Source organism: Helianthus annuus, chromosome 4, assembly GCF_002127325.2.
Source record: "Helianthus annuus cultivar XRQ/B chromosome 4, HanXRQr2.0-SUNRISE, whole genome shotgun sequence".
In the NCBI taxonomy this organism is placed as follows: Eukaryota; Viridiplantae; Streptophyta; class Magnoliopsida; order Asterales; family Asteraceae; genus Helianthus; species Helianthus annuus.
This window is the reverse complement of record NC_035436.2, coordinates 23334494-23348266: the sequence shown is the minus strand read 5'-3', so window position 1 is coordinate 23348266 and position 13773 is coordinate 23334494. Positions and strand designations below refer to the sequence as shown.

Here is a 13773-nt window from a genome sequence, read left to right as displayed (position 1 = left end):
TTCGGGGCACATGCCCCTAGGTCTTGGATTGGATCTTTGTCTTCCTATGTGACTCATAATTAGCCCTAGTTTAATTTGCTTGGTTGGCTTAATGATTTCCATTATGCATGGGACCTAATCCATCTGACAAAGTTTACTTCTAATGTTGTCTTATGCAATGATCATAATAACTAGTGAATATAGACAATATTTGTAATCATTAATATATGAGGGGTTCTTGCAGACAACAAAATTATATAACTATGTATGAGTGCATATAAAACAACATAACTGTTTTCAACTTTAATCATTTTGTTAATCAAATATCATAAAGGTGTTTACTTTAAGGCATGTTTAAAACACTGCGCCTCGTATCTAATTTTAAGGAGAAGTGACCCATTTGTCTTTTTGGATGTGAATTGTCTATATATGAAAATAATGTAGATATGTGAATTTATTAACGTATTTTCATGTTAATACTTGGGGCAAAACTTGTGATAAAGGATTTATAAACATGACAAAATAAATTAACATTCGAATTTTCATATTTATCAATATTATAATTATCTAACTACTACAAGTGACATTAGAACTATCGTCCCAAATGGTGAAACTTGATAATCTAATCTAAAAATTCTAAAAAGTTTATATGAGTACATCCATAGGCTTTTAGGTCCATGATCTCTAATTTTCACTCGTTATCCACTCCAAAAGATTGACACAATAAAGATTTACGGTACCTATGGAGTAATTTCGAGGTGAGATGCCGCAAAAAAAACAACGTAACCAGTAGGAAATTTGTAGTCCCTAAATGTTTTTGTTTTAAATAGACTGACTCACATCCCTTTTTGGACCAAATATATGAGACTAAACACATTCTTAATATGTAGTGGCGAAGCTTGAGATTTTTGACCGTGTGGTCGAAAACATATATACCTAAAAAAATATAAAACCGGGGTCGAAAACGTATATACCTAAAAAAATTCTATACGAAAATTACATACGGGACAAAATTTCTTATGAATTATGGAACGACCCCAGCATTACATTATCTTCGGGTATGGGTTTGTCGAACAATACTTCGACATCGTGAATCTAAGAAAAGGAAACTAGGCGACAAAGGTATTGGATGCATATTATTGCGTTATGGTCAATAGAGCAAAACCTTAATTAGGTTCATGGTAACAGAACCGAATGTACTCATATCGGTTAACACTATTATCGTATCTAGAGACTCTTGGTTTGACGAACAAAGGTACAAAAGTGTTATCTTAAACCATACAAGTTAATGATAAAGCCCCTCATTTATGTGGTGCGGATGTGGCGTGACAAAGACCCTAAGGGTTTTATCCCACACCACCCAACCTAAACGAATGTTTGTAAACTTATTGAATCCTTGTAAGGGCATCATATACTCTCTTAAAAAAATTAGAACAAAATATTCCTAAAAATTACCTAAAAAGTTGAGTTGTTACATGAATACAAACCAAACCCTCGAAAAATAAAGCTGAATAAAAAAGTCAAGAGAATTTGCATTTGCATATAGTTAAGATGAAGATGAAGAATAATATACATATAGTTAAGACGACAATGAATACGATATTGACAAGCAGGAGGGATAATTTGCATAATTTGTTTGATACGAGGACACTTGAAGTTTGGGGGACGTTAAGAGCGAGTGAGAATAGAGTTGCGTCTAATTGGAGCAGGTCTTGTATTAGTGCGGATAATAATTATGTTGCGGCTGGATCTGTTGACGGGTCGGTTCATGTATGGTCGATATCTAATGGTAACATAGTCAGCACTCTTAAGGAACATACGGGTTCGGTACTGTGTTGTTCTTGGAGTGGTCTTGGAAAACCTCTTGCCACATCAGACAGGAATGGAGTGATATGCACTACGCCAAAATAGGGATACAGTCACACAAAAAAAGTGTGACTATATGTCTTTCGCCTCACATATTTTTTTCAGGTCAAGTGTGGCCAAAGCTCGAGTCATCTTAGGTATGATACGGCTACACATACTTTTTAGTGGCCGTAGAGCTTAAAAGTGTGGCTAAAAGGTACCAACATTATTTGTTAAAATCTAGCATTTCCTCTATTAAGTGTGGCTAAAGGATAGCAACGGCCACATGTATTTACTTTAAGTGTGACTGTTGCTGCTATATAGTCACATAAATTACCAAAAATATTTGTTTTAGCCACATTAATTAAAAAAAGTGTGGCAAAAAGTGTTGTTGTAATTAAGCATTTTTCCCATTAAGTGTGGCTAAAGGGTAGCAACGGCCACATGAATTATTGTAAGTGTGGTTGTTTCTGTTATACAGACACATGAACTTACTGTAAGTGTGGTTGTTTCTGTTATACAGACACACAAACCAAAAACAAAGTGACTATGGTGTGGCTAATGATTATTTATAGCCACACGAAATATTGTATTTTTAAGTGTGGCTATTGTCTAACCTTTGGTAACACATATTTCTTTTTCTTATGGCAATTTCTATCATTCTATCACACAAATAAGAAACATGGTGGCTATGGTGTGGCTATTCCCTAACCTTTGGTCACACATATTTGTTCACCCTGTGACTTTTGCTATAATGTCATCACACAAAAAAGAACAATGTCACAAAAGTGTGGCTAATGGTTATGTATAGCCACATGAAATTTTATAATTTTAAGTGTGCCTATTATCTAACATTTGGTCACACATGATTTGTTTTTCGTGACAATTGTTATACTTCCGCCACATAAAAAAAAAACAAACTGACGAAAGTGTGGCTAGAAATTATGTGTTGCCACGTGAAAATTTATAATTTAAGTGTGGCTATTGTCTAACATTTGGTCACACATATTTATTATGGTTTTATGCGGCCATTTTCATATAATTAACCATTTTATTTTCAAAATTTTATAAAACTAAAACAAAAGTAACCATGAGAAAACCTAAAAACCAAATTATATTAACAATAATAAACCAAAATCCATACATAAGTTTTCAATTTAAATACATATGAAAGACATAAACTTCTCAAAACCTAACTACAAAAGTTGCAAAGGGAATGCCTCTACACATAAACTAAGAACTAATTCTTGGTTATTGTCTTCAAATCCATATAACTCACTGCTTGTAGACTTAAAAGTGCTGCAAATATATATCTAGTTGTTTTGCCTTTGTGGAATGCTCCATGATTTGGATGCAAAATCAACGACTAGCCACCAGATGCAAATTGTGAACAATTCAATCAATGACCAGCCACCCGGTATCAGTGAGATCCGAGCATTCTGAACTGCTCCATCCCAATAAAAGCATGTCCGAATACATGCTTGCTATTGCAACTATCATATGGAAAAACGTGTACGAATAACTCACATGTTTTGCTTCCACTTCTTTCTTGCCTTTGCCCGATTCTAGTTCCTCCGATTCTAGAAATGGTAATCGCTCGCCTGTTGTGAAAGGTGAACTAAGATTTTAGTTTCATGAATCCAATTTGGAAAAATATGTAATTTATATGATCAATGTACAAGTTTAACCTGTTCTCGAATAAGATGGAGGGGTGTTGAAGAACCAGAACGTAGAGCAAAATATAAACCTAATACAACACTTGTAAGCATGCCAAGAATTAGTGTACATGTGGTGACAGCTTTGGAATTGTGTAAACCAGATCTAGAAGGCCTAACACCACTCCACAACATTGATGGGCGAAGCCGTGTGCTTTCTCATGTCCCATTAGCTGGGAGTCGAGGGTTGTTGTGGCACATATATATTTTGCAGGTGCATCTGATTAACAATAATACAACCAAGCAGTTAATCAGATTACGCGGGTCACACATTTTATTAACAAAACAACTTACGCGGATCATATTAGCCCTCTAAGACTGCCTCATTTGGGTGCTTCTTTTTACAAAGCTCATCCCAGAATTGTTGTACGACTAGTAGAAGAGTCCTGGTGTGCATTTGGGCCAGCTCCTGAATATTAAAATAACATAGAATGTTAAGATATCCTCCTCATGTTGTAACATACTTTCCAGAACTAGACATTTGGTCAAGTAGAGGAATGGAAAACTTGCCTGGAGAAACTTCATACTAGAACTGTACATTTGGTCAAGGGAAGTCACTGAAACAAGTAATGAAAATCGTTACTTAAAACTACAAATGCAATTAGGTGTGGGCTCAAAAATTATCTCCAACACTCATCATGTAATGGTATTTAAAAAAACACACTTAAAATGTAAAAAATATATATATAACAACTATCAATTGAGTTCATTGGCAGTTATCAAAGCATGTGATACATCACAGAATCAAATTAATCACACGCTATATCTCAATGATATATGCAAGCATATGGAAAAGTCTACGCAGAAACTTGCATAGTTGATTCTAGAAGCTACTTAGACTTGTGGCAGTTTGGTATCTGTTTAGCAACATCCAGATCACCATGTAAACAAAATGGTGATTTTAATATTTATTTTTATAAGATTAGATTAAAGGTGCAAATGAGCCGAGCTTAAACAAGCCCGAGCACAAGCCTAGAAACAAGCCCGTTTAGTAAACCAGCTTGAGCTTCACTTATCGAGCTCTAGCCGAACCGAGCCTAAACGATCATATAATGTTTTATTAATATATTAAACATATACTTAAATTATAAATATCAATAGTTATATATAATATAAAGTAGTTAATAAAATAATAAACGAGTCAAGCCCGAGCCAAGACCGAGCTTTAAAAATTACCTACAAGCCGAGCACGAGCTCAAGCTCGAGCCTAGTTGAGCTCGGGCTCGGCTCGGCTCGGCTCGTTTACACCCCTATATTAGATTATGAGTAAAATATTAAATAAACTTGCTTTAGTAGTATACTAGTGGGAAACCCACGCGTTGCAGCGGAGTCAACAATACGTCACTTGGAAAAGAGCAAAACATGCAAACCTGTGTTGGGATGAGTTAGGTTCGCCAACACCCGAACACATTTATCCCTTTACACAACTTATCTTGTTGGGTTTCAAGCTTCAATTACACTCAAAACAAACTCATGAACAGGAAACTTATGTTACTGCTTGAATACCCACACTTTTATCATTGCGAAACCATACATATATACACACATTTAGCTACGTAAATGAAGGAAACCAACTATAACCATTACTCCTACAACTCAGTAAGTCTAACCATGACTCAAGACCCACTATTTGACCATATAAAACCATAAAAAATTATAAATACAAATTATTCAACTACAAACTGAGTGGTTGATGATGTCAAAGTCAAAAGCCGAAACTCACCAGAATGTAAAAATCGCCTTGCTGTCCCTTGTAGTGAACCCACGGAACCCAGTAACAACCATTCAACGAACTGTGGTAACGGAAATCTATAATTAGATCATAATGTTGAAACTTGAGGTTCATAACCTCATATTCGAGATTACTATATTCCTCTAAATATGCTAAAATAAACAGATTATTAAATACCTGTAAACTTGCCACTCGTATGGAGGACCATAGTTGCAACCCTTACTACTACGATGCTCAAACTTTAATGCTACCTAAAAAATAGAATCTCAAGAGGATCCAAATTGTTGATGATATGAACGAGCAATGGATATGAAAAACTTCTATTATTGTTTTAACATACCTCAAACGCATCGGGCCCTGTTCTTTCGGTTCCGCTGCTTACCCTCCGACCAACATAAACTTGTCCTAAACCACCCTTACCCAACTTTCTATCGGTCTTATATATAGGAGAGTTACCTACTTGTACCTGCATTGACCCATCAGCACATGTTAATTTACAATAAATATGCTAAATGGTTATCTGATTATTGTGGCTTCAAATCAAAAGAATCAGTTTTTAATGTTTGTACAAATTCTGCTTCTGATTATCCAAAAGTTGAAGAAAAAATGCGTATTTACCCTTTCAGGCAGGCACGGCAGGTGTGTTTCCATCTTCTTCAACTCCGATAACTTTATCACCACTTCCACCGTCCATTGCTATATCTTTATCTGCAACCTCGTCGATTCTATTAAACACAGGCTCACCAACTCCACGAGCTACAAGTTCAGGAACAACTTCACACAGTGGTTCCAGGTCCAAATCAATCAATCTAACACCTCTGCCTCTACCGCCAGCCACTACTGTTCTACCTATCGTTGCCGCCACGAGCCCTTTTCTTACACCTGCAGCATCACCTCGTCCCCTTCCACCACCCGTCTTCCTTCTGGTTCTCGTTGGTGCGGTGACGTTTTCCGTTTGGTCAATCGGATGAGTAGCAGGCTGGAGATTAACTAACCGTTTTGATCTCCTTGCTCCACTTCTTAGCTGTGGCATCGTCACCCATGCAACTTATATCAAACTCGTATCCCCAGACCCCAGTGGCCAGTTTAACGCCTCGATATATCTATAAAAATAAAACAAACCGACGTAAAAACAAGAAATGAACTAAAAGTTTGAAAGTCTGAAAGTTTGAACCTGACAATAACAGAAAACATTAATAACAACAAAAGCGAATACTAAAAACAACGGGCTCTAAGTTGCGGTAATTTCTGTCCGCTTCCACTGCCTAATAACTTTTTCGGCTTCTGCTGCAGTTCACGGAATAAAATACATTCCCACTTTTCAAGTGCGGTTTCTTTCGATTCTGTAAGCCATTGAAGTATGGGTTTACTGTAGTATGGGTTTACCGGATCGTCTTTGCGTCAACTTCTGTACCATGCCATTTTACTTTATATAGTATTATAGATTATACTTATACATGAAGTAAATAGTATTAACACCCAACATAAGGCAATTAATAGAACCTTTACATAGTAAAATAGCATGTTTGAGTTAATTCATCACAAAAAAGCATAACCTTGAATATTCTAATAATCTAGATGCAGCAAGAATTAACATTAAACTTGAGAACTTCATATCATTAACTGAAGTTAAACAAATACCATACCTGCACAAGGTTAGCTGCAGAAAACTCAATACAAGTTTCAATTTCTCTATTGCATTATTGAAGCCATCACCTACTCTAGACTCATAAGGTTACCTGCTCTAGACCACAAGGTTATCAAGGTGGTGTTCATCATGCAAATCTAGCTTTCAACCACAAACATCAATATACAAAAAAAAAGTTTGTTAACGTTCAAACTATAACACAAGATTTAAACACAAATCAATTAAATATCATATAAATTATGACCTTATCTAATTTAGCAGCATTAAGAGCTCTAAATATTCAACAGCCATCTTCTGACCATAGTTTCTACAAACCCTCTAATACAACAATACAACAGAAAATCAAGTTAATGATCTAATTGTACTCACTGCAATCGTTGCAAAATCAGGTTAATTGGAGTAATTCTTGAAAACAACAGCAAATGAGCAACGTTCATGGGTTGTATGATTTACCGAAGAAGATCTCATTGACTCGGTCACGGACTCCTATTATTCTTCCTTTGTCGTATTTAGGGACTTCATTGTATAATCTGACAAAGGTGAGAGAGGCAACCGGGGGGCGGGGGAACGATGGTGGTCGAAGAGTTGGAAACCACTGGTCTGAAACTGGAAACTAGGGCTTTGATATGTTTGCTGTTGTTTTTTAGAAAATTTTTGGGGGAGTTCAAATTGGGAGCCAGATTGGGTTGGAGGGAAATTTTAGGGATGAAAATTTTAGGAGGAAAAGTATTTTTTATACTTTTAAAAGTAAATTGCCCTTTTAGTCGTTGAGATTTGTCCAAATTTGTTATTTTAGTCTAAATAATTTTTTTTTCGTCTCTGGGTCTCTAACTTTTCTCTTTTGTTGCCATTTTGATCACATACCCTAACTTCGTCCAAAAACCTCATTTTTAACCAGGGGTATTTTGGGAATTTTCAATTTAAATCTTTCCAGATGCCATTTTGATCCATTCTTTTATTACAGACATTTTACCCTTTTAAACTATATTTAATATATAAATATACACTTACAGCCCTTTCTCTCTCTCTTATATCTCACACACACTCTCTCTCTAAAACCACAACCACCGGTTACTCCTCCACCTCCAACAATGGCAGCCATCACCACCTTCCACTGCTACCACCTTCACCCTCCTCCACCAAATCCGTGAACCACACACCGCCATCACCCACTTCCGCCACCCACCTTCACATTCCTTCACCACCGGCACCCACTTCACTACCTCCACCCACATCCACCACCGACACCCACCTCCGCCACCCACACCCCCACAATGCCCGTCTTTAAGAAACCCACTAAACTATTTAATTAAAAAAACCCTTTAACCCCACTACCATCCCCACCACCGTCACCACCCTGCCACCCCCCCCCCCCCCTTCCGCCCTTAACCCCCAACCAACCTCCACTGTAGACCACCATTGATCACCTGCATCAGCTGTTACCACCATCTAGCAACCACATCTATTAAACCCAATTCAGATTTAGATGAATTGGTGAAATTGGGGCAAAAGACCACCACCACAACACCAGAGAAAGAACCATTGAACATATAAGAGGGGTTGTCGGTTTAAAAGACCTAGCTGTTGCCAGCCTTAGCGACTAGGGTTCCGATTGGAATATCCAGTGAGCTTTTGCAATTTAAGACAGATGATAGTTACAGTTTTGTAACCTTTTGAGGAATACGATGGTTAGGGGGATTTGGTTTTCTGGTGACGAAGAGGGTGGCTTGGGTTTCCAGGGAGAAGGTGATGCCTATGTTTTAGAGATGTTATAGGAGACAAAGATGGTCCATTAAGACATATAAGATCTACCAATGTCGGTCATGATTCATTAAGGCCCAATATGGTCCATTAAGACATATATGATCTATTATTGTTCATTGTGATCTATAAAAAAAATTATCCCATTAAGACATATATGATCTACCTTGTCTATTGTAATTCATCAAGGCCTAAGATGATCCATTAAGACATTAAGACATGTATGATCTACTATCGTCCATCGTGATCCATTAAGGCCTAACATGGTTCATTAAGACATGTATAATTTACTATTGTCCATTGTGATCCATTAGGCCCAACATGGTCCATTAGGACATGTATGATCTAATATTGTTCATTGTGATCCACTAAGGTAATCCATTAAGGCCCAACATAGTCCATTAAGACATGTATGGTCTACTATTGTCCATTGTGACCCATTAAGGCCCATGATAGTCCATTAAGACATGTATGATCTACAATTGTCCACCGTAATCCGTTAAGGCCCAAGATAATCCATTAAGACATGTATGATCTACTAATATCCATTGTGATCCATCACGGCCCATACTATATGTTCCCGTGTAGGGTATGATCGGGTTCCGGCATAACTGAGTATTGGAACCGGGTATGAGTCTGGGAATTAATGCTTGGTTTAAAAAAAAATATTTTTACAAAAGTAAATTCATTTAGAAATTAAATTTAGTTTGTAATTTGTATAACTAATTAAAAAATTACAATAACATAGATTCACGTAAGTACAAATTATTTGCTTTCCCGTTTGACAGGTTCATCGTAACGCGCAGGTCTTATATCGATGTAGTTATTTTTTATATGCTTTACGTTTCTGTTTAATTTTTTCGCATTTAAACGCCGCAACTTCAGGGTTGGTGGTCGCTGGCAAAAGTGTGACATTGGTGTTTGCCTCCACCGCAACATGAGGGAGCTCAATACTAGTTTCATAATATCAAATGTAAAAGTTTTGTTACTTTAGTGTGTTCTAATTGTATTTCCCAAATTTCTAAAAAACACAAAAAGACAAATAAAACTGCTGTGAAAGTAGATCCATGTAGACATTTTTACCCACTAATAAATTGATAAAAACATTGACTAAATAACAAATATTTGTCAATTGTGTATTTGAAATCTCTTCTTTTGCTGTTAAAAAAAAAAGATAAATATTCGTCAATTGTATACTAGTTAGTAATCATTTATATCTTTAAACAACTTACTAAAGATTGATAAAGAAAAAGAATGCTAAACTGGGAACACATATTAGACACTTAGGAATGCTAAACTGTTGCTGCTTGCTTTAACTGCATCTCGATGAGCTTTAGGTGTACATACACATCTTAGACTGTGGGGTATGGTGGGGTGGGGGTTTGAGGCAAGAGTTGACACGTGGACTTCGAGGGGCACCGCTGGTCACGTGTGGGTTGGGTCGGTATGGCGGGCGTGGCTAGCTCGCTTGGGTTGGCCACGTGTCAATTATTATAAAAAAATTGAAAAAAAGCCTAAAATTATTATAAAAATACACACAAAATTAAAAAAAAGCCTAAAATTATTATTAAAATTTTCTAAAAATTACAAAATCCTACAAAAAAAAAGGATTACAAATCTAAAAAAAACATAATTAGACATATAAAAAAACCCCTAATTAAAGCGTTAGGTAGATTTCGAACAGGGCGATGGGGGGTTTTATAGTAGTTGGGGTAAGCCAAACGGTTGTTTTTTAAAATTTAAATCCTACACCTATAGCCTAGCCAACCCAGCCAATGAGAGCCGGCCACGGAAGACCGCTAGGCCCGCCCAACGCCCGGGCTGAAACCCCCGCCCAAGGGGCCACGCTAAAACCCAAGCCCACCTGGGGTGGTGACTTGGAGATTTGTACCCAACCCACGCCCCATACCCCATAGTCATAACTTGAGTTCTCTTGTAAACCTTCTATCTTCCTTCAGCCACAACCACACTATATAACCATATATCCTTCTGCATACTTCATATCCTCTTAATCTCTTCATTAAAAACCTTATTTCCACCTTATAGCTTCCTTTTTGTCTCCAAGATAGTTTAGACTTTATGCCTCGACCATCTTGACCTACTATGCCACTAAGGCTTTTGTAATAAAGGCTTCCACCTGAAATGAAATAAAAGTTATAATTTGCAGCTCTATCAGACATACCCAAACCCCGGATTATAATTTGCACTTCCATCAAATGACCAAATACACAAGAATCACTTCACATCACAAACCTTGAAATTCCAAACATGAGTAACGAAAGTAACATGGCGCGACCATTTAAAAGAGAGACCCAACAATCTATACCGAACAATATCCTGAATTTGTTGGCAAAGGACCTGAGCATACTTTTGTTTACCTTTAAAAATTCTGTTATTCCGTTCCTGCCAAACAAAATAAATAGATGCAGCCACAACCAATGTTTGTATAACACGCCAAACAGAGTTATAAATTTTGATATGTTCAAAAAAGGGACTTAAACATGGCAGTTGAACAATCATACAGACTAGTGGTGTACACATGGCAATTCAGTTCCAAACCTCAACCGAACCGCAACTTATACATCTATGTTGTCAAAAGCGCAAAAAGCGTGCGCCTAGGCGCCCGGGCGCAGCGAGGCGCACCTATAGCGCCTGGTGGTAGCCTAGGCGCAAAAATGGGATTTTTTTGAAAAAACGGTGCTGAGGCGCAAAAAGTGCGCGCCTAGGCGCAAAAAACGTTGTTGAGGCGCATGGAAAAAGGTAAAACAACACAAATGACCATTAAAAACGAAACCGAGTGCGTGCAAAACTGCCTCACGCGTACAAAACTATTTGCTACATGATCTTAAATGGCATATATAATACTTTTTTCTAATTTATATGTGGAATCTTATTTATTATCAAAGCATAACATATTTTTTATATTTTTTTTTCTCTATGTGCGCTTTTCTTAAAAAAGCCCACGCTTTTTTTGCGCCTTGCACCTAGGCTCCGGGCGAGGCCGATGCCTGCGCCTTGCGTCTTTGACAACATAGCTATACATGCAGTTTAAGATTTCTATAACTAGTCACTTTCAGTTAATCGGCAATCACAAACATATAGTTCTAAGTGCCAGTCAAGTCAACTGATCAAGAAACATCATCAATGAACAACATGATATGTGTATATATATAGATTACAAAATTTGCAGCAGACTTAAACAAATAAAATCATATCAACTGTGGTCCAAATCGAGCCCTAATTTTCAAACTTCAAAGTAATTGTACCATTCACGTCCGAATAAAATATTACTGTAAGAAAATTAATACGAAAATCTTCAGTTTGCTAAAAGAACTGGGGTAACCAAGACTTACCTTTAGTCCAACGATGCTCCAGCTAGCACTCTAAGTTGCAGCAAAAATTGGGGTATTATACAACTACGTTATCAGAAAATTAAATTCTAAACAAAGAAGACAAAATCAGAAGATCAAAACATCACAAAAGAATACAGTATTCAAAGATTATAGTCGGATCTGCAATGGATTGTGTAAGGATCCCAGAAGAAATTCATAGTTACCAAGAAATAATCAAAGAAGGTACCATGGATAAAAGATTTAAAAAAAATACTTAACCAACTTGTTTCTTACCAATACCATTACTCACCAGGACCACATGAGGATCAACAACGAATCCATTCTCAACATTTACATCGTCTTTAACCGCACTTACCTCTGTAACACTTATTGTTATACTCATAGCCCTGTGAACAACACCATTAGTCTCCAACACCAACGGATCAACAGTCGCCCCTTCATTCTTAAACTGCTCAACTTCACCATCAACATTAACACCACCTGCATCACAAACTCACCACGACACTCCTGTTCACATACACATAGTCGGAATCGCCGTTGCCATTACAATTACCATTACCACCGACATTATAATCAACAGTAGCAACACCACCACTGCATTCACACCAGAACCACACTTGTCCATAGTCTCCACCTTACGAACCACCTCACTGCAAACAATTTCAGCACCAGCCGTCATCTAGAAACGATTGCGAATCCTGTAACAGATTCAGATTCGGATTCAGTATGATCCAGATGCGAAAATTAAATTGAACAAAAACCGAACTGGAATCTACCAAATCAAATCAAATTGGTGTACGACACTATAACGAAAATTAAACGCAATCTACCATATTCTAACTACCCCACCCATATATTTGTTGATACATGACAGAATCCTCAAAAATATGATATGAGGCAAGATGTATCAATAGACCTGCTATATAGACCGCACCCCAGAAACAAATTATACAAAGGAATACAACATGAATTACTGACAATTCTACAAAATTTAAACAAAATGACGTAAACACAAATGCCTAATTACATACCTATACAATAACTGTGTACCTCAAAAGAGCAGCTGGTAATGCAATATCGTTCTCTCTATAGGATTTATCGTTGTAAGATCTACATAATCCATCGTATCCGTATTCAGATTCTTAGCAACTGAAATTATCCTGAATCAGTCTCAAAGAAATACAAAACTTTCACATCGTCTTCCTCTGTAAACCTAGGGTTTTTGATTTCAAAATTAGGACTATTATGTAGGGGATAGTTATTGGTTGCAAACGTAGGCACTGGAGCGGAGGGATGAGTAAGCTCAGTGAAAAGGATGGAGCTTGATGGAGATTAGCAGGGAATTGAAATTTTTTTGGTGAATTTTGCGGGTAACTGAAGACTGGTCACACAAAGTAATGAAAGTGTGATCATAGAGTACTTATAGTCACGTTTACGATCATTCATAACTTTTAGCTACACGTAACAATTTATAGGTGGCTAAAAAGCACTACTCTTTCGTCACACAAATTCGTAAGTAGCGATATGTAATATCTTTTAGCCACATCATTAAAAATCAATTGTGACATTTAGTAACATTTGGCCACACTTTTCTACTATGACCAGTAATTGTCACATTTTTTATTGAAAGTGTGACTAAAAGTCTAGCAAAGATGTGTTTTCGTCACATAAATTAAAAAAAATTATACAAATACTGTGGCGTTAGGTCGCATTTGGCCACACTTTCCGAGTTGTGGCTAG

General features: G+C 36.9%; 3 long non-coding RNA genes across 4 annotated transcripts; all 3 read right to left on the bottom strand.

Annotated features, from left to right (window-relative positions):
* Window positions 1-2915: 2915 nt before the first annotated feature.
* LOC110935945 lies at window positions 2916-3951 on the bottom strand. Its single transcript, XR_002589581.2, has 3 exons — window positions 3834-3951; window positions 3513-3759; window positions 2916-3425 (listed from the first exon to the last, which is right to left on the bottom strand). It is a non-coding gene; the product is annotated as an uncharacterized LOC110935945 (long non-coding RNA).
* Window positions 3952-4046: 95 nt separating this feature from the next.
* LOC110935944 lies at window positions 4047-7573 on the bottom strand. The gene is made up of 6 exons (XR_002589578.2): window positions 7289-7573; window positions 5890-6374; window positions 5612-5737; window positions 5449-5522; window positions 5263-5332; window positions 4047-4096 (listed from the first exon to the last, which is right to left on the bottom strand). It is a non-coding gene; the product is annotated as an uncharacterized LOC110935944 (long non-coding RNA).
* Window positions 7574-9857: 2284 nt separating this feature from the next.
* LOC110935946 lies at window positions 9858-13458 on the bottom strand. Of its 2 annotated transcripts, XR_004891669.1 has the most exons (4): window positions 13065-13458; window positions 12034-12731; window positions 10934-11083; window positions 9858-10817 (listed from the first exon to the last, which is right to left on the bottom strand). It is a non-coding gene; the product is annotated as an uncharacterized LOC110935946 (long non-coding RNA). The 2 variants fall into 2 exon arrangements; XR_004891668.1 differs by having other exon boundaries at window positions 9866-10817; window positions 10934-12731.
* Window positions 13459-13773: the final 315 nt, after the last annotated feature.